Below are 24,579 nucleotides of genomic sequence, written 5' to 3'. Positions count from 1 at the left end.
GTGTATTGCGTTGATGACCAGCTTTTTTTTAATGTCAATAAAAGGTTTAATGAGGGCTGTGTGGGAAGTGTTTTTTTTTTTTTTTAATACATTTTTTTTTCAATGCCGGGCTTAGCGTTAGCCACAAAAACAGCTAGCGCTAACCCAAAATTATTACCCCGTTACCCACCACTACAGGGTTGCCGGGACGAGCCAGTACCAACAGGCCTGGAGTGTCAAAAATAGCACTCCTGGCTGGGGTTATTTAGGTTGGGGAGAGCCAGTGATAATGGTCCTCGCCCACCCTGGTAACGTCAGGCTGTTGCTGATTGGTTGGTATCTGACTGACACTGAAAATATGGGGAACCACACACTTTTTTTTATTACAAAAAAAAAAATCACATAGGCTTCCCCATATTTTCAGTGTCAATCAGACACCAACCAATCAGCAACAGCCTGACATTACCAGGATGGGCGAGGACCATTGTAACTGGCCCTCCCCAGCCTAAATAACCCCAGCCTGTTACCACCTAAGCCAAGGAGCGCTATTTTTGATGCTCCGGGCCTGTTGGTAACGGCTGTTACCGGGGTAATAATTGGGGGTTAGCGCTAGCTGTTTTCGGGGCTAACGCTAAGCCCAGCTTAGTAATAGATTCCGTCTACAAGACGGCTTCCACTACTAAGCCTGAAATTTCAATTATAAAAAACACAACACATGAAATAAAAAATGGATTTAAAAAAACACTCCCCCACAGCCCTCGTTAACCCTTTTATTGACATTAAAAAAATGCTAGTCATCGTCACACTCCACCAAATCTCAGGTAGTCCTCTGCATTCACTTATCTGAAATGACAAGAAAATAAAAACACGAAAAATGGGTCAGTACATTTTTGGCGCTCTCCCCTGGGTAGAGCGCACATAATGCAGTGTGTTCCTAAAGAGGGAGCCTCCAATTGTTGCTAAACTACAACTCCCATCATGGGGGCTGTAGGTAAACAACAGCTGGAGTCTCCCTGTTTGGGAACACACTGCCAAAAAGGCTCTGTTCCCATTATGCAAAACGCATAATGAGAACAGAGCCATACTTACCACCCTGGCTTCAGGCCTGGACTGTGAAGCTCCGCCCCCTAATTATGTCATCACTAGGGGGCAGGGGCGGAGAAGTTGCAAGGGGTCTCAAGAGTGAGACCCCTGAGATCCGTCAGTCTGCCCTTGGACTACTACTCCCATCATGGGAAATTTTGTGTCCCATGATGGGAGTAGTTGTAGTACCGCAGTGCTGAGGGATGGCTCTTACACATCTCCCAGCTGCGAAACTGTATTGTGACTGTTAGGACTACTACTCCCATCATGGACAGACTCTGTCCATGATGGGAGTTGTAGTCCTCGGGCTGAAGGACAGATCGCAGCAGGTCATTCTCCAGAGACCCGCTGCGATCTGCATTTATTAACTTAAAAAGCTGGCGGCAACACTGCACTCCCCTCCCCCCCCCCCCTCCTCCTCCTGTATACAGATGTCACGATTCATAATCCCCGCCGCCGGGAGAGGGGAGCTCTGATTGGTGGAAAGCTATTCACCAATATACACCAATCAGAGCTCCTGTCTTCTGGTGGGGATTATGAATTGTGACAGGTCTATACAGGGGAGCGAGTGGAGTCGCTTCTACAGTACTGTATATAATTGTTATGTGTATTGTACCCCCCCCCCCCCGACTAATACTGACCCCTTCTACAGTATATAATTGTTATGTGTATTGTACCCCCCCCCCCCCCAGACTAATACTGACCCCTTCTATAGTGAGCGCTGGGACCGCTGTGTGATTGACAGGTCCCCAGCGCAAGTGTCCGGCCCCACTGACCTTTATATGTAATAAATCTTTATGATACACACTGCCCGTCCTCCTCTTCATTCTTCTGATACCGGAGACGCGCGGCTTCTGTATCATAGTCTATAGACAGAGCGCCCCCTCCCTGCCTCCACACTGCACGGGGCTGGGGCCAGAAAACGGTAGGGGGCGCTCTGACTATAGTGAAAGCAGAAGCCGCGCGGCTCCGGTATCAGAAGAATGAAGAGGAGGACGGGCAGTGTGTATTATAAAGATTTATAACATATAAAGGTCAGTGGGGCCGGACACTTGCGCTGGGGACCTGTCAATCACACAGCGGTCCCAGCGCTCACTATAGAAGGGGTCAGTATTAGTCTGGGGGGGGGGGGGGGGCAGTACACATAACAATTATATACTGTAGAAGGGGTCAGTATTAGTCTGGGGGGGGGTACAGTACACATAACAATTATATACTGTAGAAGGGGTCAGTATTAGTCTGGGGGGGGGGTACAATACACATAACAATTATATACTGTAGAAGGGGTCAGTATTAGTCGGGGGGGGGGGTACAATACACATAACAATTATATACTGTAGAAGGGGTCAGTATTAGTCGGGGGGGGGGGTACAATACACATAACAATTATATACAGTACTGTAGAAGCGGCTCCACTCGCTCCCCTGTATAGACCTGTCACAATTCATAATCCCCACCAGAAGACAGGAGCTCTGATTGGCTAATAGTGGTGAATAGCTTTCCACCAATCAGAGCTCCCCTCTCCCGGAGGCGGGGATTATGAATCGTGACATCTGTATACAGGAGCCGGCGGCAGTGCAGTGCAGCCGCATATACCGCCGGCTTTTTAAGTTAATAAATGCAGATTGCAGCGGGTCTCTGGAGAATGACCTGCTGCGATCTGTCCTTCAGCCCCAGGACTACAACTCCCATCATGGACAGAGTCTGTCCATGATGGGAGTAGTAGTCCTAACAGTCACAATAGAGTCCCGCAGACAGGGGATGTGCGTCTCTCAGCGCTCCGGTACTACAACTACTCCCATTATGGGACAGATTCTGTCCCATGATGGGAGTAGTTGTAGTACTGCAGTGCTGAGAGACGGCTCCTGCATCCCCCACCTGCATCTTCCACCGTCTGCCATTTTGTACGAGTCCTTGCTAGCACTCTTAGGTTTAGACTACTTTTCTTGCAAAAAAGCGCAATTGCGCAAAAAAAACCATCTACTTTTTTTTTGCGCAATTGATAAATACCAGTCCACTGGATTAGGTGGTGTACTGTAGACCAAACTGGTGACAACTTTAGAAAACTGTCCACCAAAAAAAACGCAGCTCTATGCAAAAAAAGCGCAATTGCACAAAATTTGTAGACGTGAAAAATGGTCTAAATGCAATGACACATGTCCCCCAAAGCTCCTACTAAATAGAGCTGCGGTGTAAATTTATGCTATGAGGAGAATTCTAAATTTAAACGCAATTCAAGAAAGTAGCTGCGCAAGAATGATAAATTTAACGCAGCTGCGCCAAATTTAGACAACAGGCAGAGGGGTAAAAAACTTCTATTATACACTGGTAATGATACATGTCCCCCATTGACTCTATGTTTTGTTTATTGCCATTGCAATGCACTTATAATTCAGTACTCTATGTGAGCCTGCAAGTATTTGGTTTCACAGACTTCCCATGAACATGAAAAACTGAGAATATTTGTTGATTAATCAGATATGACATTCAGTTCATTGGTCACCTGTTACACAATATTGAGTTTTTTCTACCTTTTTTAACATATCAATGAGCATCTGCATGAATGAGATGTAATAGATCCATTATAAGTCCAATCCATGCAGACCCCTTCTTGCTACTTATAATGTTGCAACAGATAACGTCCCGATGACAATGTCATGTGGTTTCCATACCACAACAGGTCTGAGTTGTTTTGGTGGAACAAGGGAGACCTACATAATGTTGGGCAGATGGTTTTTATACATTCTGTCCATTTTCCACCAAACATAAACACAAACAATATAGTAAGCCACAATACTAAGGCCTGAAAAAAAATGAATGAATTTATTGAATCACAAATTAAGATTTGTTAGCAACACTCAGTTTCCATGCTGAGTTATCGCGGCAGCTTACCTCTTTAATAACATTAGAATCCATTATAAGTAGGTAAGTCCTGGTTGGTAATCAGACAGCTCGGAGATATACAGTAAGGGTGATTCTAGAAGAGCATTTGCATTGCTTTCCTTGTAAATGCTTTCTATCAGGATGATGCTATAAGAAGCTTTTAGCTTCTAAAATCGTAATGTAATAAGTAGTTCAATGAACTCATTAGATGTCTCCTTCTGGGAAGCAGAATTTCAAGACATCCAATATAACATCTTAGTGTTCTGCTAGTTCACAGACTCTGTTCCAAGAACCCCAGATACTCTGTATTTGGCCAAGTAATGTTTCCTGGGTCCAGTAGATAAAGGAAGGGATGTCGACTGTATCTTATAATCTAGTAGTAGTAAATATGTTTATGTAAAAAACAGACAGAGTTTGTGTTACGCCGAGCGCTCCGGGTCCCCGCTCCTCCCCGGAGCACTCGCAGCATCCTCTCATTCGCAGCGCCCCGGTCAGACCTGCTGACCGGGTGCGCTGCAATATCACTCCCAGCCGGGATGCGATTCGCGATGCGGGAGGCGCCCGCTCGCGATGCGCATCCCGGCTCCCGTACCTGACCCGTTCCCCGTCTGTCTTGTCCCGGCGCGCGCGGCCCCGCTCCTTAGGGCGCGCGCGCGCCGGGTCTCTGCAATTTAAAGGGCCACTGCGCCACTGATTGGCGCAGCAGGCTTAATCAGTATGTTCACCTGTGCACTCCCTACTTATACCTCACTTCCCCTGCACTCCCTCGCCGGATCTTGTTGCCATTGTGCCAGTGAAAGCGTTTCCTTGTATGTTCCTAGCCTGTGTTCCAGACCTCCTGCCGTTGCCCCTGACTACGATCCTTGCTGCCTGCCCTGACCTTCTGCTACGTCCGACCTTGCTCTTGTCTACTCCCTTGTACCGCGCTTATCTTCAGCAGTCAGAGAGGTTGAGCCGTTGCTGGTGGATACGACCTGGTTGCTACCGCCGCTGCAAGGCCATCTCGCTTTGCGGCGGGCTCTGGTGAATACCAGAAGCAACTTAGAACCGGTCCACCAACACGGTCCACGCCAATCCCTCTCTGGCACAGAGGATCCACCTCCAGCAAGCCGAATCGTGACAGTTTGCTTGTGACAAAATTGGGATGACCTTGGTCGGGCACATTGTCAACTTTTTTAGTAGCCACAAGGAAGCTTTGTGGCATTGTATGACACATATGGGCACTGAATAATTCTAAGAGGGTAGCGAGGATATATTTTTTTTACATAGGATAAGTGGCCTACTGCATTTTTAATTTAAAAGAGATGGAATGATTTCATCAATAAGTTTATTTAAAAAAACAAAAACATGTGTATAATATGTTGTGAAATACAAAATTGCAAATAAAAACAAAGCTTACTCACTTACCCCAATCTCCTGCCACTGCAAATCCGATGACATCTGGTCCCTGATGCTCACTGCTTTTTATGATGTATTGGCACTACTGTTCATTCAGCCAGTCACTGGAAGTAGCAATTATCCTTCTTCACCAGTGGCTGAGTGGGCATTTCTCGTAGTGACAATATTTCAGAGAAAGAGCTGAACAGTGGGGACCAGGCACTGTTAGAATGGACAAGGCCAGAAAGAATATATATATATATATATATATATATATATATATATATATATATATATATATATATATATTTTACAATACCCCACTCCTCTAGAAAAAAAATTACCTTTGTGGAAAACCCCATAATTTTTTTACCCATGTCCTATGCTTTGCACCATGCCATGTTCCTCTACAGCAATAACAGATGTTACAGCAACAATAATGCAGCACCTGAGGGCACTTCAAAGCACCACAGCATGTGTGTCTGCCTATTTAGTGAACATGACATTAAATGATGGTTTGCATTATTAGGACTGTCATGTTTAATGTCATTGTGCAAAAAAACAAAAAACAAAAATTAAAAAGTAATGTTTTCTACAGGTTACAATTTGCATGTCTATATTTAATACATGAAAGATGGAAAAATGTGCACATCTTTTGCTTACATGCATTTTGCCATTCCTGGCAAATACACCTGGAAACATGCATTTACCTAATACATTTTTAGTTGACAGCTTGGAAAATGTTCAGACAATTTTAACCTTGTGTTGTTGACACGTGTCCTACAGTCCTAGTTACTGGCATGGTATCCTACTTTTGTCTTTCAGCAGATTCAGCATTCCAGATGATTCCCAGAACCTCTTGGTATCTTCTTCTAATAGTAGAACTTCCCCTTTTACTGGACATGTATAGAAGGCTCAAGATTAATGTAAGGCACATTAGTAACCCTACATCCCACTTTACTTTTTATTACTATTATTTACTTATTACTATTTTACTGAACAAAATCATTATTCAATATCTATTTATAATTCTATCTTGAATGTTTATTATTTTGACTGTATTTCTCAGATGGGATATTTCTACAGTTGCCATCAAAGGGACCATCTCATTACAAGCATTGATGGAATATGGCTAAAATATGCTGCCTTATCATCAGTGCTCGGTGAGTGGGGAATACTGTAATCCGTGCTATCAATGTAATGTTGTACCATTCTGTAAAAAAAATGTTTAGCTTTTGTTTTCTGGTTTAGCTGTTAATTGTCAAAATTCCAAATGATTTCTTACTACTTTGTTCTAAGAATCCGTAGGGGTCACAACAGACAGACCTCCACTGATCAGTTGATGTTGGCCTATCCATGCCATGTGCCAACAATATTTATAATGAGACAACCTTTTAGGCTAATGCCATGTTGTAATTCATAAAGAAAAAGGCGTCAAACAGGACATAATTAACACAAAGTATACTTTATTAACATGAAAAATGACAAGACATTTAAAATAATTTAAAAGAATACATATATAGTAGTAAACATGAATCCAAGAGATGCTGAGAGAGAAGAACGGGGGCTATGCTTGTCTGCCAGGGAAAGAGTTAAATAAATAGTGCACAATAAGTATTGTCTCCCATGAATTAATGAGGGAGGCTACGGCTCAAGGGTTGTGGAATAGATATTAGAAACGGATCCGGCAATATGCTCGGATCGCAAATAAGTACAGAAAATCAGAGAGCAAATGAGGGAGCCTCAGGGGATCAATAGCGCATTATAGGTAGAACAAACCCTAAGCTAGACAAAATAAAGAAACACCAAAGAAGCCTTCATTGGTGAAACGTTGGGTGGCGGGTGGCTGTAGCATTGTACTCCCTGCTCCACTTGGTAAAGTATTTCTTTATTTTGTCTAGCTTAGGGTTTGTTCTACCTATAATGCGCTATTGATCCCCTGAGGCTCCCTCATTTGCTCTCTGATTTTCTGTACTTTTTTGCGATCCGAGCATATTGCCGGATCCGTTTCTAATATCTATTCCACAACCCTTGAGCCGTAGCCTCCCTCATTAATTCATGGGAGACAATACTTATTGTGCACTATTTATTTAACTCTTTCCCTGGCAGACAAGCATAGCCCCCGTTCTTCTCTCTCAGCATCTCTTGGATTCATGTTTACTACTATATATGTATTCTTTTAAATTATTTTAAATGTCTTGTCATTTTTCATGTTAATAAAGTATACTTTGTGTTAATTATGTCCTGTTTGACGCCTTTTTCTTTATGAATTACTCTATGTCTTGTGGCGTAGGACCTACTGTGTGGGAATTTTTTCTTTGGGTATCTAATGCCATGTTCTCAATTTTGCTTTTGTGAACTGCAGCCCAAAATGCATGTTTTTTTTTAGTTTGTTCAGTTCTGAGTGATAGCTAGCAAACAAATCTTAGGCCAGGGAACATGGGAGAAGTAGTAACTTTACTTGAAAACTCCTCTGTGCATACCAATACAGTATATACCATATTTTTCGCCGTATAAGACGCACTTTTTCTTCCCCAAAACTGGGGGGGAAAAGTTGATGCGTCTTATACGGCGAATACACACCTATCGTGGCGGTCCCTGCGGCCATCAACGGCCGGGACCCGCGGCTAATACAGGACATCACCGATCGCGGTGATGCCCTGTATTAACCCTTCAGACGCGGCAATCAAAGCTGACCGCCGTGTCTGAAGCGAAAGTGACACTAACCCCGCTGCTCAGTCGGGCTGTTCGGGACCGCCGCGGTGAAATTTCACCGCGGCGTCCCGAACAGCTTACAGGACACTGGGAGGGACCTTACCTGCCTCCTCGGTGTCTGCTCCGTGCCGGGATCCCCTGCATGGCTGGCGCTCTCCTTCGACGCCATCACGTCGTCACGCACACCGTCCCGTCATCCAATAGGAGCGGCGTGCGTAGCAACGTGATGACGGCGACAGAGAGTGTGGATCCCGTTGAAGAAGACGTCCGGGGACACCACGGGGACGCGGCGACAGCGATGGAGCGACATCCAGGGCAGCGGTGAAGAGCGGTGATGGGTCCGGAGCGGCAGGGACACGTGAGTATTACCTTCTATACCAGTGGTCTTCAACCTGCGGACCTCCAGATGTTGCAAAATTGCAACTCCCAGCATGCCCGGACAGCCGTTGGCTGTCCGGGCATGCTGGGAGTTGTAGTTTTGCAACATCTGGAGGTCCGCAGGTTGAAGATCACTGTTGGGTTCAGAATCTTTTTTTTCTAGATTTTGCACCTTTAAAATTGGGTGCGTCTTATATGCCGGTGCGTCCTATAGGGCGAAAAATACGGTAGTCTCCTTTCAGCAGAGGGTGATGATAGGTTTACACAGTCTTTGTCTTCAATATATGGGAAGTAGGTAACAATGCCCTTAGTAGTTTCTTAGGAGTAATGTCATAAGTCTGTAAAAGCACAAAGCACTTTAGATGTTGCTTTAGAAAGTACAGTCTATTAGGATGAACTCAGCTTGGCTTCCAGTGGGAAATGTGTAGAAGACTTTGGTTACTCACAGTTAGTTTTGTTACGATACCCTATTGCATAGCAGATATTAAAGCAATGATGATGCTGCTCCTCAGGGACCTCAAAGGGTCGCAGCATGTATGTGTGGCTTCATTAGGACTGTTATATATAATGACAGCTTACAATTCACATGTCTACAGTAAATAAATAAAGCAATAAATAATTGTCTGCAAAAACGTACATCTTTTGCTTACTTGTATTTTACTATTTCTCCACATTCCAAATCCCCTCACATGGATACAATATTTTTATTTATCTGCACACTTAATTACTGCAATAACACATGAAAACATATATTAGACTAATATATTTTTAGTAGACAGCTTGTAAAATGTTTAGAAAATTTTAACCTTGTGTTGTTGACACTTCTCCTACATAGTCCCAGCTACTGGCATGGTTACTAGAATCATATTCTACTTTTGTCTTTCAGCAGATTCAGCATTCCAGATAGTTCCCAGAACCTCTTGGTATCTTCTTCTAATAGCAGAAATTGTAGACTGCACATCAGTCACTCTACTGCCCAACTCTTTCTTTAATGAACAATATCATTATTTAAAGGGGTTCTCCACTGCTTTAACCTACTTGGGGCAGTTAGGTAGTACTGTGGCTATATGTTATTACCCCTTTGTTTCCTGCTGGTAAAGCTACTGTAGTTGGGTTATTTTTTACCTTATTTTCAAACCCGGAAGCTGGTTACTTCATTAGTTTGCTGGCTTTTTTTCAGCCGCCTCCATCTTTCCATCGCTACGTCACCCTGCAGGGTGTTGTGTTGGAGGCCGGCCTGCCCCCTGCTCCGTACGTGCCCACCTCCCGCGCTGATGAATATTCCACCATCATAATCACGGACCTCCTTCCTTGATTGGGCTGCCCGCGGCAGTTCGTCCTCGGTCGGGAGGGTCATCTGCGCATGTGCCATTGTGTTTTCAGCTTCGGGACTGACGCGCTGGGGTATTGTTAACACTCCCAAAGGTTTGCTAGGTGCTCTCTGGCAGATGACCCTCCCGACCGAGGACGAACTGCGCATGCGCCCAACAACAGAGCCGATTCGCCGCGAGCAGCCCAATCAGCAATCAGCTTATAAGAAGCTGAAAGGAAGGAGGTCCGCGATTATGACGGTGGAAAATTCATCAGCGTGGGAGGCGGGCACGTACGGAGCGTGGGGCAGGCCGGCCTCCAACACAACACCCTGCAGGGTGACGTAGCGATGGAAAGATGGCGGCGGCTGAAAAAAAAACAGTGGTCGAAAAAAGCCAGCAAACTAATGAAGTAACCAGCTTCCGGGTTTGAAAATAAGGTAAAAAATAACCCAACTACAGTAGCATTACCAGCAGGAAACAAAGGGATAATAACATATAGCCACAGTACTACCTAACTGCCCCAAGAAGGTTAAAGCAGTGGAGAACCCCTTTAACCCCTTCCCGACCCATGGCATACATGTATGTCATGGGTCGGCTCCCATTCTATAACGTGGGGCCATGGCGTGGCCCCTCGTCATAGCAGGTCGGGCCCGGCACCTAACAACGGCCAGGACCCGTGGCTAATAGCGCGAGGCAGTGATCGCGGTGCCGCGCCCTATTAACCCTTTAGACGCGGCGTTCAAAGTTGAATGCCGCGTCTAAAGTGAAAGTAAACTAATGCCGGTTAGCTCAGGGAGCTGCTCGGGATCGCCGCGGCAAAATCGCGGCATCCCGAACAGCTTACATGACAGCCGGAGGATCCCTACCTGCCTCCATGCTGTCCGATCGCCAAATGACTGCTCAGTGCCTGAGATCCAGGCATGAGCAGTCAAGCGGCAGAATCATTGATCACTGGTTTCCTATGAGAAACCAGTGATCAATGTAAAAGATCAGTGTGTGCAGTGTTATAGGTCCCTATGGGAGCTATAACACTGCAAAAAAAAAAGTGGGGAAAAAAAGTGAATAAAGATCATTTAACCCCTTCCCTAATAAAAGTTTGAATCACCCCCCCTTTTCCTATTTAAAAAAAATTCAAATTTAAAAAAATTCCAGAGTCCAAAAAAGCGCATTTTTGGTCACTTTTTATATCATGAAAAAATGAATAAAAAGCGATCAAAAAGTCCAATCATTACAAAAATGGTACCGCTAAAAACTTCAGATCACGATGCAAAAAAATTAGCCCTCATACCGCCCCATACGCTGAAAAATAAAAAAGTTATAGGGGTCAGAAGATGACAATATTAAACATATAAATTTTCCTGCATGTAGTTTTGATTTTTTCCAGAAATACAATAAAAGCAAACCTATATAAGTAGGGTATCATTTCAACCGTATGGACCTACAGAATAAAGTGAAAGTGTCATTTTTACCGAAAAATTTACTGCATAGAAACGTAAGCCCCCAAAATTACAAAATTGTGTTTTTTCTTCAATTTTGTCGCACAATGAATTTTCTTTCCATTTCTCTGTAGATTTTTTGGTAAAATGACTGATGTCATTACAAAGTAGAATTGGTGGCGCAAAAAATAAGCCATCATATGGATTTTTAGGTGCAAAATTGAAAGAGTTATGTTTTTTTAAAGGTAAGGAGGAAAAAACGAAAGTGCAAAAATGGAAAAACCCTGGGTCATGAAGGGGTTAAAGGGGTTCTCCGGTGCTTAGACATCTTATCCCCTATCCAAAGGATAAGATGCCTGATCCCGGGAGATGCCTGATCCCCCCAGGATCTTGCACACGGCACCCCGTTTGTAATCAGTCCCCGGAGCGTGTTCGCTCCGGGTCTGATTACGGACGACCACAGGGCCTACAGCGTGTGACGTCATGCCTCCGCCCCCGTGTGACGTCACACTACGCCCCTCAATGTAAGTCTATGGGAAGGGGCGTGATGGGAGGGGATAAGATGTTTAAGCACCGGAGAACCCCTTTAATATTCATAATTCAATCTTTGTCCGATTAGCAAGGTTACTGTAACCCATGCATGCCGTCTGATATAATGTTGTGCCATTTTGTTCACTTGACTTTTTTAAAAGATTTTTTTTGGTTCAATCAATTAAAGTTAATAGCTGAGTTGATTTCAGTGGTGTAAATAGAGCATTTGACACCTGGGGCAGATCCAATATTTGCACCACCCCCCTGCCTCCAAAGCTATACTGTTACCGCATAACACAAATTAAATACAGACTCATTTTCTCCCATGTAGCAACCATATAGAAGCAGATACTAGAAGTGACTCATAGATGACATCTTCTTTCCTTCTCTTCTCTAAACTGACATGACTTATTCCAGCCATGAAGCCTTTTCTACAAAATGTGCCAGAAAAACATCTTAGATTCCTTTCTTTTCCTCTTTTCCAATCCCCCCTTAATAGCCAACAATCCTCTTCTTTAAAAAAATAAAATAAAAGTTAAAGGGGTATTCCAGGAAAAAACTTTTTTTTATCTATCAACTGGCTCCAGAAAGTTAAACAGATTTGTAAATTACTTCTATTAAAAAATCTTAATCCTTTCAGTACTTATGAGCTTCTGAAGTTAAGGTTGTTCTTTTCTGTCTAAGTCCTCTCTGATGACACCTGTCTCGGGAAACGCCCAATTGAGAAGCAAATCCCCATAGCAAACCTCTTCTAAACTGGGCGTTTCCCGAGACAGGTGTCATCAGAGAGGACTTAGACAGAAAAGAACAACCTTAACTTCAGAAGCTCATAAGTACTGAAAGGATTAAGATTTTTTAATAGAAGTAATTTACAAATCTGTTTAACATTCTGGAGCTAGTTGATATATATAAAAAAGTTTTTTTTTCCTGGAATACCCCTTTAAAATTCAATGTGGGAATACAACTTGCTATCTAATCTATTTCCCCAACATTTTAGTTAAAGAAAATTAACGAAAATTCGTCAAACACATGTGGGGTTTTAAGGCTCACTATACCCTTTGTTACATTCCGTGAGGGGTGTAGTTTCCAAAATGGGGGTCACATGTGAGTATTTATTTTTTGTTTTTATGCCAGAACCACTGTAAAATCAGCCACCCCTGAGCAAATCACCAATTTAGGCCTCAAATGTACATAGTGCCCTCTCACTCCTGAGCCTTGTTGTGTGCCCACAGAGCATTTTACGCCCACATATGGGGTATTTCCGTACTCAGGAGAAATTGCGTTACAAATTTTGGGGGTCTTTTTTTCCTTTTACCTCTTGTGAATATAAAAAGTATGGGGCAGCACCAGCATGTTAGTGTACATTTTTTTTCTTTTTTTACACTAACAGGCCGGTGTAGACCCCAACTTTTCCTTTTCATAAGGGTTAAAATGAAAATAAAAAAAACCCCAAAATTTGTAACACAATTTCTCCCGTAAACTGTTTTCTTGAAATACGAAAGGGCTCCAAAGTGATAAAGAGCCATGCGCATTTGAGGACTAAATTAGGGATTGCATAGGGGTGGACAAAGGGGTATTCTACGCCACTGATTCCCAAACAGGGTGCCTCCGGCTGTTGCTAAACTCACAGCATGCCTGGATAGTCAGTGGCTGTCTAAAAATGCTGGGATGTGTTGTTTTGCAACAGCTTAAGGTTCCATTTTGAAAACACTGCCGTACGATACGTTTTTCATTTTTATTGGGGGGGGGGGGGGATATAGTGTAAGGGGTGTATATGTAGTGCTTTACCCTTAATTTTGTGTAGTTTAGTGTAGTGTTTTTAGGGTACATTGTCACTGGCAGGGGTGTATGGTGTGTTTCCGCTGCAGCGGAATATTTGCCGCAGCTGAAACTTGAAGCAGGAAACTCACTGTAAACCCGCCTCCAGCTGTTGCATAAATACATCTCCCAGCATGCCCTTCGGCAATCAGTACATGCTGGGAGTTGTAGCTTTGCAACAGCTGGTGGCACACTGGTTGGAACACAGTGAGTTAGGTTCCATTACCTAACTCAGTATTTTCCAACCAGTGTGCCTCCAGCTGTTGCAAAACTACAACTCCCAGCATGTACTGATTGCCGAAGGGCATGCTGGGAGAAGTAGTTATTCAACAGCTGGAGGCACGCAACTACAACTCCCAGCATGCTGAGATAGCCGTTTGCTGTTTGTGCATGCTGGGAGTTGTAGTTTTGCAAGATTTAGAGGGCCACTGTTAAGAATCCACCGCACAGTGATCTCCAAACTGTTGCAAAACTACAGATCCCAACATACCCAAACAGCAAACAGCTGTTTGGGCACTCTGGGAGTTGTAGTTTTGCAACATCTGGAGGGCTACAGTTTAGAGACCACTGTATTTATTGCTTGAGGAAACTCCATCCGTAGAGAGTGATGTCCTGGGTGTATCTGAATTCACCGGAGGAGTAAAATCCTCTTTTTGTCCCCCCGTTTTTGCAGGCAGCAGCATTGATTTGTTCCAAAAACGTGTATTAAAAGACATGAGAGCACTATGTTACCCTCAGGATCCCCCTAATTTATCCATTAAAGAAAAACAGGCATTGGAGACGCTAAGGAAGAGAGAGGATATTATTGTAAAAAAATTGGATAAAGGGGGTAACATAGTGCTCATGAATAAGGATTATTATGTGTCAGAGGCAAATAGACAGGTTAAAGACGAGAAGTCCTATGGAATGCTTCCAGCGAACCCTCTTACAAAAATGTCATCCAAGTTACAGTCTTTTCTGTGGACTAGTGTGGAAAAAAGATCTTATCAAAAAGAATGGCAGAAAGGCTTTTGCCCCCCAACCCAAAACCAGCGAATTGGTACTTTTTGCCTGAAACACACAAAACGTTGGTGGCCCCACCTGGGAGACCCATAGTCTCCGGGGTGGGGTCACTAACGGAACATCTTTCAAGGTATATCGACTGGCTGCTGCACCCTCTCCTGAAGGAGATACCGGGCTTAGTTAAAGACACCAATGAATTTTTGTTAGCATTGGAGGGCATGAACTGGCCACCCAATGGCATTCTGGTGTCATTGGACATTGAAAGCCTCTATACGAGTATCCCTCAGGAGAGAAGTGTAGCAGCCATTCGTGAACTTTCGCAGGATTCAGATAAATCATCAAGCTATATAGAATTCATATGTGAGTCCGTCCAACTTATTCTGACCTGCAACACCTTCAAATTCGGCGATAAGTGGTTTAAACAAGTAGGTGGCGTTGCCATGGGTACGCCCATGGCATGCACCTTGGCGAATATTTATGTTGCAATGTTCGAAAAGAAGTATGTATTTTCACGTTCTAACCGTTTTTTGAAGTACGCTGCAGGTTATCACCGATTTGTCGATGATATTTTCATCGTGTGAACGGGGACTGAGTTAGAATTCAGTGAATTCATAGCAGAATTAAACAGTAGCAATGACATGAATCATTCTTTTACTTCTAAGGTAGGACAAAGAGAACTGGAATTTCTTGACGTGCTCGTGGTGGTAGAGGAAGGTAGCATCGTTACCAAGGGTTACCGCAAACCCACAGCGTGCAATGCACTGCTGCATTTCGATAGCTACCACCGCAAGCAAGTCAAGAAGGCTGCCCCTATGGACAGTTTTTGTGCCTAAGACGTATAAATAGTAGGGACGAAGATTTTCTGAAACAGGCGAACAACTTGATGTGCCGTTTGATAAATAGAGGGTACCCAAAAAATCTTTTGGAAAAACCATTGAATAGAGCAAAAAGTCAACATAGAAAAATGCTGCTGAATGGCGAAAATAGGAGAAAAAATTTAAATAGAAAACCCCAAAAACGCGGAGGTAATAAGGGTGAGACAGTGTGCAGAGACAGAGGTCAGGACAGAAACCGCATCATCTGTTACCACGGAACAGGGCTGTAAGAAGATAGATAGCCCATGTTTTACGTTTTCTTTTTCATTTAGCCCCATGGCAGATAAAATAAAAAAGGCCATAAGTGACAACTGGTTTCTGGTGCAAAATGATGCAGATCTTGCTGAATGTACTAGCCAGAAACCTATTGTGGCATTTAAAAAGTGTAAAAACATAAAAGATATATTAGTGAAGACAGCATTTAAAGAAAAATCGAATAAAGAGAACTGGCTTAATCGTTCCTTATTAGTGTTGCTCACGAATATTCGCAATTCGAATATTATTCGCGAATATCGCATATTCGCGAATTCGCGAATTTTGCGAATATAGCGCTATATATTCGTAATTACGAATATTCGTTTTTTTTTTTTTTTTTTTCACAGTACACCTCACAGTGATCATCCCTCTCTGCTTCCAGCTTGTGTGGTGTAAAGAAGGTTGTAATACTACTGTGTGAGACTGTCGTGCGAAAATTCGCATATACGAAAATTAGCATATGCTAATGTTCGCATATGCGAATATTCACATATGTTCATTTTCGTATACGCGAATATTCGCAAATGCGAAAATAAAACAAGAATATAACGAATATGCGAATATTCGCGAATATATGACGAATATTCGTCCATATATTCGCGAATATTCGCGAATTCGAATATGGCCTATGCCGCTCAACACTATTCCTTATCCCCAGGAATGTACAGATAGGGCACCTGCAATTGGTGTCAGCATGCGTACACTGATGGGGCTTTATCACTTGGAGGTGTGAATATTGTTCAAAAAAGTACTTTGTGCTGCAGAACTAGTAACGTTGTCTATGCAATCTTTTGCACATGTAAACGATTTTATATAGGCTAAAACGTGCGTTTTAGGGAACACGTTAGGTCACTAGTTACAAAAAAGGGTGCCCTAGATTAATTTCACATGTGGAAGATGAGCATGGAGGGAACATTAAAGTGCTAAAGTTTGTCGGCTTAGAAAAGATAATTTCAATCCCAGGAACGGATAGTAAAAAGCGCTTATTACAAACCGAAGTGAGATGGATCATTCGGACCTCTGCTGAGGGAAACCTTTTGGAAACCAGAATGAAGACCTCACTAGTAAAACACTCATCTGTTTAGCAGGTTGTCATATGGTTTTATTAAATTTTGTATCTGAATGATATTTAGTGATATAACTACAAATGTTGGTTTTAAAGAAGTGTCTGTATTTTGTATTTTTGTACTTTTGTATAATACGTTTGTAACACCCTTTTCCCGATGACATGGGGATGCAGGAAGTATTTACCTGACCCCAGCTCACCTGGAGGGGCGTGACCTGATGAAGTGCCGGGAGCGGCACAAAATAGCTATCGTCCTCTGACGCCCCGCTATGCATTGATTTTACCTGCACTGTGAAAATAAAGAAGGCTGTACCCGATCACCTAAATGTGGGTGCCCCCGCATCGTCTTTTTTCTGATTATACATACTATTCTCCCACACACCGCTCTTATGGTCGGTTGGATGTGATCTTTGTCAGTCACCCTCTCCTGTCCCTCACCCCGCGCTCCTCTATAGGTAACATAGTATGGTCCGACCACGCCCCGATTCTGGCCAAATTCCTCTTCTCCCCTCCCTCGCCTTGCCCTTTTACCTTGAGGCTCAATGATCACCTTCTTAAGGATGAGCTGTGCAGGGCAGTGCAGATGTCCGCCGGATGATATCTGATTTTGTTGTCGTTCATTCCTCAGATGACACCCCTGCTCCGATAAAATGGGAGACCCTTAAATGCATGCTTAGGGGGGTGTTTATTTCACATGGAACCCGGCTTAAAAAAATGGCCTCTCAGACTCTGGCGGACCTCTTCACTGAATTGGCCTCCCTTAAAGCCCTTAATAAGTGAAATTATACCGATGACACCCACGCCCGTATCTCCACTACGAGACAAAAACTGTTATCCTGCTTAGACAACAAATCACTTTGTCTCTCTGAACGGGTCCATAGGGGCTATTATGAGTATGCTGATCGTTGTGGTACGTGGTTGTCTCGAGCCTTACACCCTAAACTCTCCTCCACGTATGTTCTTTCTTTGCACTCTGCTTCCTGAGGTAGGGTACATACCACCTCTCATACTGTGGATGAATTATGTGCTTATTATGAATCCCTTACATTATGAATGACTTACATTTCCTCACACAAGCTACTCTCTCTTCCCCCTGACTCCTGGAAGGCACTAGAGACGCCATTGGGGACTGAGGAGTTACTGTCGGTGATCTCTGACCTGAAAAATGGCAGGAGCCCAGGCCCGGACGGCCTTACGGCTCGCTTCTACAAAACTTATAGTGAACTTTTTATTGGCTCCTATGCTTGCCTCTTTTCATGCAGTGGCGGCAGGTGCTTCCTTCCCTCCACAGTCCCTAATGGCGCATATCACGGTAATCCCCAAGCCGGACAGGGATGCGGGCCTTTGTAGCAACTATCGTCCCATATCCTTATTGAACATCGATCTCAAGCTGTAAGCCAAGCTTTTGGCGCTACGCCTGGGCTCCCTGCTCCCTGCTTTGATTCACAATGACCAAGTGGGCTTTGTGGCGAGCAGGGAGGCCAGGGACAATACTCTGAAATCGATCTCTCTCATCGCCACCACCAGATCTCAATGTATCCCTATGTGCTTACTCTCCATTGATGCTGAAAAGGTGTTCGATAGAGTCAGTTGGGATTTCTTGCATCGAGTGTTAGAAACTCTTGGCATGGGTCCTGTTCTCCTTTGCTCCATCATGGCTCTCTTTGCCGGGGCGTCAGCTCAGGTCCGTGTCAATGGCACGCTCTCTTCTTCGTTCCCTATCCACAATGGCACTCGCCAGGGGTGCCCGCTTTCGCCCCTTTTGTATGTCATCACTATGGAGTATCTGGCGGTGGCGCTGAGACAGAATCCCTCCATTCCGGGGTTAGTGCTTAAGGATTGCCCCTACAAATTGTCCTTATATGCTGACGACCTCCTGCTATATGTCACCTCCCCCCCACACTTCCCTCCCGGTTGTGCTTTCTGAATTCTCAGCCTTCAGTGCTGTATCTAACTTCAAAGTGAATACCCATAAATCTGAACTGTTAAACATTTCCCTTCCCCCAGACACGCTTGCGTGGCTTACCTCCCAGTTCCCCTTTCACCTTCAACACCGCTCCCTCCGCTATGACCTAGACTCTCTCCTCTCTCTTAACCTCTCTCCCCTGTTGTCCAAAATTGAGTCGGACCTGAAACAATGGCGCCTCCTCACCTTATGCTGGTTTGGGAAGATGGCGGCTTTGAAGATGGATGTGCTTCCCAGAGTGCTGTACCTGATGCAGACTCTGCCCATATGCATTCCTGTTGCTTATCTAAAACATCTACGTACAGTCTGTTCTATATTTTTATGGTTGCCTGGGGGCCCTAGAATGGCCCACCGTATTTTGATTAGGCGTAAAGAGAAAGGGGGTGCTGGCCTTCCGGACTTTCGTCTTTACTACTTGGTCTGCTCCAGGGTTGTTGATCTCTGTCAGCACTCCAAACAATGGTCACCCTCGTGACACTTTTATCCCCTCTTCACCCTGCGGCACTCCCTTGGATCCCCCCTGACCTTCGCCCCTCGGGCGCGGATCTTCCTTTCCTCTCTAGAGTCCTGCTCCCTGTTTGGGATCTAGCACTGGGTAAGTGGCCGCTATCTAGCAGGCCTGCCCCCCTAACTCTCCTAACTCTTCAGCAATCCCCAATTTGCAGACCCTCAGGGCATTCAGGCTCTTCTGGGACTCCGAGCGACCTCCTCCCCTTGCATTTTTCATTCCCTTAGTGGTTCGGAACTGATAGGACCATCTCCAGTAACTTCCCGCCCCACATGTTCTTGGCTCCTGCATAGGAGGCTACGACAGTATTAAGCCTCCCTTCACCCGAGGGCCCAGTGTTCTAGGCAGCTCACCCCCTTTGAGCAGTTGTGTGTGGAGTCTAGTCCCCTTCCCATGGGGTTTCCCAAATCTATGGAGTGCTGCGGGCAGAAATGGAGACCGACCTTAAACCTCCTTTCATTCTGAAATGGGAGGTGGACTTGGGGGTTTCTTTATCCGAATCGGACTTGTCGAAACTGTTTCTCTTGACGCATAAAACCTCTCTTTCTTCTCATTCACAGGAATGCAACTTCAAAATACTTTCCAGGTGGTACAGATGTCCAGATAGGCTTCATGCCATGTTCCCGACGGTGTCGGACTCCTGTTGGCGTTGTAACTCTGCTGTGGGGTCTTATCTCCACATTTGGTGGGACTGTCCCCATCTTCAGCCGTTCTGGATGTCTATATTTGCCTTGTTTAACCAGGTCTGCTCTGACACTGTCACGCCCTCCCCGCCCTCCTCTCGCTCTATTCCTCCTCCATTCCACATGCTAAAGGGGGGTTGTTGCGACACTTTCTAAATGCCGCTCGGTCCGTTATTCCCCAACATTGGAGGTCCCCTACTCCCCCGTCGAAACTGGAGTTTGTGGAAACCTTGAATAAGTTTCGTAGAATGGAGGAGCTTATAGCGTGTGATGGGGATAGACACACATAATTCTTTGAAACCTGGCACCCCTTGGACTCGTTCAGGGAATCCCCTGCTTTTACGGCCTGGCTGGCGCAGACTCCCTAGCCACCCACCTTGATGAACCTTCCACCCTGTCCTCTCCGGTTTCCCTTCCCTTTCTCATCCTCCCCCCCTCTCCATCCTCTCCTCCCCACCACTGTCGTGTCTTGTTTCCCTGTTCTTCTGTTTGTTTTCGGTCCTGTCTTGCTTCAGTTCTCTTTTGTCCCCTTATTCTCTTCTTTCCTCTTCTCTTGTCTTCCTCTTTTCGTTTCCAAATGGAAGCCCTACCTTCTTAAACTACAGTGGGCTGTGTATTATAGATACTGGATTATTCCCTGTTTTACTATGCTCATAGCCTTGTCTGAAAGATATGTTTTATGGTCTTCCTGACTACTGTTGTTGTGCCTTGTTTTAAGTTTGTTATACTTTTTCCCTATGGGGATTTGAAAAATTTAATAAATACAGATTTGCCATAAAAAGTAATATCAGGAAGTATTACTTTACTGGGAGAGTAGTGGATGCATGGAATAGCCTTCCTGCAGAAGTGGTCGCTGCAAATACAGTGAAGGAGTTTAAGCATGCACTGGATAAGCATAAGGCTATCCTTCATATAAGATAGGGCCAGGGACTATTGATAGGATTCAGATTATTGGGCAGACTAGATGGGCCAAATGGTTCTTATCTGCTGACACATTCTTTGTTTCTATGTTTCTATGTTTTATGCCAGTGAAGCCACACCCCCTCCCACCAAGCTGAGCACCTTTGGTGCACACATTGCAAAGGCATGTGCGCTGGTGTAAAGTCATATCGTAAATGCAAGTTTATGGAGCTGCAGACCCCACTATTGAGTCCAGCAAAAAAAAAAAGTGCACCAGTGAGAAGTAGTCAAATCCTAGCAATTAGCTGACTATATTTGGGGCATTAAAGTTAATGGGCCCACTGCTGTATGCCACAGTATACTTCGGTATCCCTTTTTTGATGAGATGCCATCATACATCACTCAGATTTATCTCTCATATATCATTCAAAGTCCCATTGACTGATGGGCTTTTCCGGATGGATTCCATCAAAAGAATAAACAATATTCTTCATTAAAGGGGTACTCCGGTGGAAAACTTTTTTTTAAATCAACTGGTGCCAGAAAGTTAAACAGATTTGTAAATTACTTCTATTAAAATATCTTAATCCTTCCAATACTTATTAGCTGCTGAATACCACAAAGGAAATTCTTTTCTTTTTGGAACACAGTGCTCTCTGCTGACATCACGAGCACAGTGCTCTCTTCTGACATCTCTATCCCTTTTAAGAACTGTCCAGAGCAGCATATGTTTGCTATGGGGATTTCCTTTTACCCTGGACAGTTCCTAAAATGGGACAGAGATGTTTGCAGAGAGCACTGTGCTCGTGATTCAGCAGAGAGCTCTGTGTTCCAAAAAGAAAATAATTTCCTCTGTAGTATTCAGCAGCTAATAAGTACTGGAAAGATTAAGATTTTTTAATAGAAGTAATTTACAAATCTATTTAACTTTCTGGCACCAGTTGATTAAAAAAAAAAAAAAGTTTTCCACCGGATTAAACCTTTAAGTTCCAACTTTCTTGAAGAGCGGTGTCAGCTTTCCAGAATGAAGCCGTGAACCATTTTTTTTTTACCTTACATTTATATTCAGATTGAAAGTGCATAAAGAAGAGTGCAGACTTTCCTTGATGTATCTTAACAAACCACACAGATAGAATGATAAATGTCTACAAAACTGCAACTGCTGAAATGAAACAGTAAAAGTAACGTTTACATGAAATAAAAACAAGTTATATTTCTGTTCCTTTTAGGCTAGTTTCACATTGCCGTTCTCTCCCGTTCTGCTAGTCTCCTGTCATTGCTGCTAAACGGACCACACTAACAAATGGATGCAAACTGATGCCATTGAGTGGCATCCTGTTTTATCAGTTTTTAATCCTTCTGTATCCTTTATTGGTTGCCCATACCTCTTATGAACATGCTCAGAAGTAATAACAAATCAAAATTGGATTAAAGAAATGGATGCAAATAGATGACATTACAGGTCATCCGTTTGCCATAGACTTCAATGTTACATTTCATACATTTCTAATCTGTTATTTTTGACAGAGAAAAAAATACTGATTGCAATGTATTTTCTCCGCTAAAAATAATGGAATAAGAACAAAACTGTCATGAAAGGGGGCAGCAGGGAGTTAGTGAGCCCTAACTGTCCCTAAAACCACTCTTCCTATTGCCCATCCGCCCTATGCGATGGATCGACAACCACAAAGACAGTCGCTATACTGTGCTAAAGTGTATGGGCGTCAAGTCAAACAAAACAAGCATGTCGTAGAAAAAGTCAGGAACATAACAGGAAAGCTACAAAGCAACAAACAGATAATACAAGGCAGGATATACTGTAGCATACAAGAAGAAGTCAGGATTACAAGGGCACAAGTCACACTAGACAAAAAGACACCCCACTCCATAAAAGCAGTGGACAACAATAATATGGACTCCTTGCTAGTGGCACACTTAACAGTGTGGAACGTATACCAGCCAAGGAGGAAACTTGAATACGTAAAACAAGGGCATAGACTGAAACATACTCCTAGATAGACGGATTATCAAAAACAAGAAACTGTTAACAAGAAACTGTTTAGACATAAACAGCATGTCTGAATAGGCCCCAAAGAAGAAAATACCAAAACACAGAAAAATGGACATCAATGGAATCTATTTACAGCCATTTGCAAACCATTTGCAAAAGGCTTGAACAGATTTGAGAACGGACATGAAATTACATGGACTGACATTAATGAGAACGAGCCCTTACTCTCTATGAGTTCTCCTTTGTTTAAAGAAATACATGATGTGAAATATGTATGTTATTTTAGTATAACAATTTTCCTGGAACGTATCTTTCCTCCTGTTGGAAAACTACTTTTGGAACATTGTACTTTGTTTGCTTTCAAAATTGACTGCATTATTTTTGCCTTTACTTTGCCTTTAAGTGAATCAATAGTGGCAGAAGTGGATAATAAACTTGAGATGGTTGCCCTCTAAGTTTTCTTTTCTATCAATTACCAATCAGTCAGATAAGCCAGCTGCTGCTGTAAGGAACAGATGAGATACACCAGTCGTGTCATATAGCGAGGTCATAGTTTTCAGTTCTCTCTCTCTTCTACTTTTAAGTTCTGTTTCCTTTAGAGTTCTTTATAATGTTATTTGTTATTACTATTTCTTATTGTAATACTGTAATATGTGTTATGTATTATCTAATGTACTGTTTTATCCAAAGTTAAGGCAGTATATTTCTCCAATGATAATAATAATAATAACAATAATATCTAGGTGATCCAAGTAAATTAAAAGATAAACAGTTGCAAAATAGTGAAGTGGTAACTCTATCCTGGTGTTTTTAAGAGGACCCTCATAATGTAAATATTATTCAAAAATATTCCAAAAAATATGTACTCATATCTAGGTTTGCCTCAGGACTGTACAGGTGGTACTGTTGTCAGGACCCAGGTAAATAGCGGGCCCAAACTTAGCTTCTGGCTGCTAAACACTACCCACTAGTTTCTGTGTGAGCGCTACACATGTATCACTTAACATTAAAAAGAAACTGCTTTACTTAAAGGGGTACTGCGGAAAACTAAACCCATAGCCCATCCTTTCCCTCATAAACCTATTTAATTGTCTCACTTTTGGAGATTGCCATCTCCAGCGTCTCAAATGGTTTACACCACAAATTGCAGAGCAATGTTCTTTTGACACCAAAAGGACCAAGGGCGTACTGGTAAGAACCTGGTCTTTGGTGCTTAACATCTTAAGGACGGCGAGCGTATCCATACGCCCCATTTTAAAGTCCTTAGGGACTGAGGGCGTATGGATTCGCCCGTGGGAATTCCAGTCCCCGCAGCTAGCCGGTCGGGGACCGGACCAGTATACCTGCTGAAATCATTCAGCAGGCATCCCGGTACATCGCCGAGGGGGGTCATGAGACCCCCAATGTCGGCGATCGCATGAAATCGCATTTCAATTCAGACATGCGATTTTCTGCTATTCCTGGCTGATCAAGTCTCTGGTGACCCGATCGCCCAGAAAATAGCTATGATCGGAGCTGTCAGTGACAGCCCTGATCATCCTAAGGGACAGGAGCGAGGTTGCAGTGGTGCAACCTCCTCCTATCCCCTGCCATTAGTCAGCACTGAGTACTGACCACTGGCAGTTGAAGACAGGGGGGTTACCAAGGAAACCCCCCGCTCTGCCCACCCCTGGATGTCGGGCAGAACGGGGGGAGAAGATGTCGGCCGGTACCTGTAAAGAAGATGCGGTGGGGACCGCCGATCATCGGTGGCATCAGCGGAGACCAGCGGCACAGGTAGGGAGGCAAAGGCGTGGAGCA

General features: G+C 43.8%; 1 long non-coding RNA gene across 1 annotated transcript; it reads left to right on the top strand.

The window, feature by feature from the left end:
* Positions 1-6,147: 6,147 nt before the first annotated feature.
* On the top strand, positions 6,148-23,262 carry LOC130366999 (uncharacterized). The gene is made up of 4 exons (XR_008892037.1): positions 6,148-6,248; positions 6,392-6,485; positions 21,998-22,129; positions 23,183-23,262. It is a non-coding gene; the product is annotated as an uncharacterized LOC130366999 (long non-coding RNA).
* Positions 23,263-24,579: the final 1,317 nt, after the last annotated feature.

The sequence above is a fragment of the Hyla sarda genome, chromosome 4 (assembly GCF_029499605.1).
Source record: "Hyla sarda isolate aHylSar1 chromosome 4, aHylSar1.hap1, whole genome shotgun sequence".
NCBI lineage: Eukaryota > Metazoa > Chordata > Amphibia > Anura > Hylidae > Hyla > Hyla sarda.
Note: the sequence above shows the minus strand (reverse complement) of the source record. Positions and strands in the feature narration are given on the sequence as shown.